Raw genomic sequence first — 4,064 nt, 5'->3', positions numbered from 1 at the left:
AAGTTACATATATGTGATTTAATTTGAATTATTTCGTCAAAAAGGGACATTTTGTTGATCATGATTGATTTGTAAAATGAATAAAAAGATTTGACACAATTCAGGGTCATGTCTTTATTGACTCATGACTTGCCTCAGCAACAAATTAATTCATAAATTACAATAAGGTTAATATTCATTAAATTTATCTTGTTTCTCTTTCTACCAAAAACTGAATGATAAAAGTCTTCAGTCTGATTCTTTAATTTAAACTAGCCTTTTTTGTTGTTGTTTACAGAGACCTAAAAAAATTATTTGTTTCTGATGTTTTGTTTGGATATTTAAAATGTCTGCCAGTTTCAGTCTTAAATGTTCATTAGAATTTAAAATTGAGAATGTGTTCTTGCATTATTACACTTTAAAAACAACATTATCGATTATGGCGATAACCTCTGAGCCAATTTATCGGCTCACATTGATGTCAGCATTTTTTTCCATATTTAGTTTCATTTTTTGAACATTGGCTGTAAGGAAAATTAATAAACTATAAAACCTCTTGGTGTCCCTCAGGGACATAGATTAGGACAGAAACTAAATGCTTCAGTGTCACACCATTCATTTTTATTTCAGACAAAATATAATGTAGAACAATTGTGAACCATCTTTACAGTCATGGTGACTGAATGAATGAATGAATGCATTAGTTCATCTCTGTTGCAGTTTGTGTCTCTCCTCACACGTCCAGGTTGTGTTTACGCTTCAGGTCTTCACTCAGAGTGATGAAGGTCAATTCGACCAGAGTCAGATCACCGTGGGTGGTCCGCCTCGTTGCCATGGCGACGAAATGTGAAGAAGTCACATCATCACCGGCAGAAAATTTAAATCACTGTTTGTCTTTTCATCACTGGTATTTTAACATGGATCAGCTCCTCCAGCTGATCGTAACACGCAAACGAGTAATCAGGGTTTCCATGGTAACCTGGATACATTTGTAATCTGAAAATACATGATGATTATGACTGAATGTTGGGGCCGAAAATAAAATCATAATATTAATAAAATGTAGTGAAAACATTGCAAAACTATATATAAAAAACTAATAAATTGTTATATTTATAAAAATAATACATCATAATTTATTAGAGTAAATAATTCTTATTTATAATACTAATAATTTTAATAAATTATTTTAATAACTTATTGTAAATTAGTTAAAAATGTAATATATAATAAATCATCAAAATAATTTATTTTAACATTATAAACAATTATTTAAAAGTATATGGTACATAATTAATATCTAATTTTAATAACTGTAATAATTACTATAGCAATAATGAACTTATAATTAAAGTAAGTGAGGATAAGTATATTAAATAATTGCTATAACTAATCACATTTTTATTATGCCAAATATATAGTTTATTTTTTAATAAAAAATAAGATCATTATTTATTTTAATAATAAATTATCACATAAAGTCAAAATATTGTCAGAATAAAGTCGGTAAAAGACAGAAATAAATTCATAATGAAAGAAGAAGTCATGATGATAACGTCAAAATAATGAGAATAAAGTGGGAATATTACCAGAAGGTCAAATATTAGGAAAATGAAGCAACAGTTTTATTAGAATTTGATAAAGAAAAATAATTTTTTAAAAATTAAAATGAAGTTTGATGAATATCTTGTGAAGTTTTTAGTTTTACAAATAAAATGTTTCATCTTTTAACACCTCTATTTGTTGTTTCTTTTATTTAGAAGAAAGCCATTTTTTAATAACTATCAACGCCTTGTCTCACTAAAACAATTTTTGTCTTTATTCTCACAATATTTTGAAAAACTCTCTTACTTTGGCCCTAAAACTCCACGGCTGTAACTTGTGGGTTGTAATATTTATATTCAATATAATGTATTTTACCAACTACTAAAATAAATAAACATATTAATAATTTTCTAATTTAATAGAAAGTGTTGCACATTAGTTTTTTATGAAAAATATCTTTAAAACAGAAAAACACTAAATATCTGAGAATTTCCTATAAAATGTTCTACTTTTAGAATTAATTTATATAACAAATATAATTTACACAAACTTTAATTTCAAACGGAGATTTAGAGCCAACAGTTTTTATTTATTTGACACTTAGAAAGGTTAAATAGTCAGAGCTGCTAGTTTTAATTTATTTGAGAAAAGTTCAGATTTAAACATTAAACTAATAATTACAAATAAAAGCAGTTTGGATGTTTTTAAACGATGGGCAGGAGGCTTTGGATGTGATTTAACTGCCAAAACGTGTGAGAAAAAACCCAGAAGTGACACTCAGCTGTATGATGAGCAGAAGGAGAGGAACCCGGTGCGGTCCGGTCCGATACGAAGCGGCTCATTTCCAGGGAACCTCCTGCTGAGCGCTGGTGCAAAGCAGCTCATTAGCTGCAGGTTTGAACACACACTGCAGCAGGTGTGAGCTCCACTGCAAAGATCAGTCAGGGAAATAAACCTCCATGCATTTACAGTCTGCCTCACTTCACAGGAAACGGCGAAACGCTGCCTCTTTAATCCGGCCTCCCCTCTGAGTCGGTACATGAGTTTGGTCGTCGCTCGCTTTATGTACACAAACTGGGTGCTGGGAGTATTTACAGAGCAAAGGTCAGTTTCCTCTGAGACAGAAACCCTGCAGGCTCAAAGTGAAGTGGGGCAGTTTGTTCAGTTTTTACACAGAACGTCTTTATGAGACAATACGTTTGATTTGAGCGAAATCTGGGATGTTAAAGAGTTCAGAAAGTAATAAAATAACTTTAAATATTCAGTAATTTGTAGTTTTTCCACAGATAAAGAAACAAACAGTAATTATCACAAAACTGGGATAATAAGTTAGCTGGGATTGTTGTGTTCAGCTGAACCTTATTAGCAACGCTACTGTTAGCCCATTAGCTAACACTAGCATTACTAGCTATCCAAAAAGCTGCTGGGTTTCAGATGAGAGGATCACACTATGAAGAACTAATGAAATAACTTCCTGATCTGAGGCACTACTTCCTGTTTCCAACTCAGAGCTAACTGATTAATTTATGCTAGCAAAGAAAACATTAGCATATTAGCTAACATATTGACATTCTCTTGTTGAAATTGTGTAGAAGATTGTAGCTAAGCAGCTGGCAGTTAGCCGCTCAGGCTAACGTCATGGAGAAGCTCTTGATGCTCAACTACGGTTTTCTGCTGACGTGATTTCTTTTCATTAAGAGCGTAACGTTACGTCAAGATGATCCTGTTAGCGATTAATAAATAACACCAGAACTGCAAACTGTTTCTCAAGTTGTGCAACAATGAGTTTTTTGCATGACGGCGTATTGTAGACAAAAACAAGGAATAAATGTTCACCAAAAAATCCAGAAATTTTGAGATTAATCTCAGAAATGTTCTACAAAAAAATACAATTCTGAGTTTCAATTTGACAATTTTCAACTTTTTAAACTCAGAAATTTTATAGATTTTTCTAGAAAATTTCTGAGATTAATATAAAAAAAATTCTGAGTTTGAAAAGTCAAACATTTTCTTGCAAAAAAATTTAAATAAATCTCAGAAAATTTAAAATGTCGAGAAATTTAGATGTTTGAAACTCTGAAATTTCCAAAATTTTCTCAGAATATTTCTAAGATTAATCTGAAAAAGTTACAAAAGTCAAAAATTTGCTTGAAAAAAAAAAAACTCAGTTTGAAATCAATCTCAGAAATTTTCTAGAAAAAACTGAAAACTTTCCAATCCAAGATCGATTTCCAAATTTCTGCGTTTTTTGACAGAAATTTGCTTTTTTTTCCCGTCTACAATGGCATTAATGCACCATCGTCTTTTGGAACCAGATTTTTTAAAAGTAGATTTAAAGATCAGTATATAAATGTCACTGTAAAGCAGAAATATTGTGACGTAATCCACTAAATTCCCACCAAAACCTTTACATAACGGTTATGCAACCACACTGATTGAATTTAAAAATCAGCCATTTTTGTCCCATTTTCTGTCCTACAAAATTCAGATTTTGACTGAATTTTACACAAAATCACTAGAAAATAAACAGAGTAGAAAAA

The sequence above is a fragment of the Xiphophorus couchianus genome, chromosome 7 (genome assembly GCF_001444195.1).
Source record: "Xiphophorus couchianus chromosome 7, X_couchianus-1.0, whole genome shotgun sequence".
NCBI lineage: Eukaryota > Metazoa > Chordata > Actinopteri > Cyprinodontiformes > Poeciliidae > Xiphophorus > Xiphophorus couchianus.
This window is presented reverse-complemented; position numbering follows the sequence as displayed.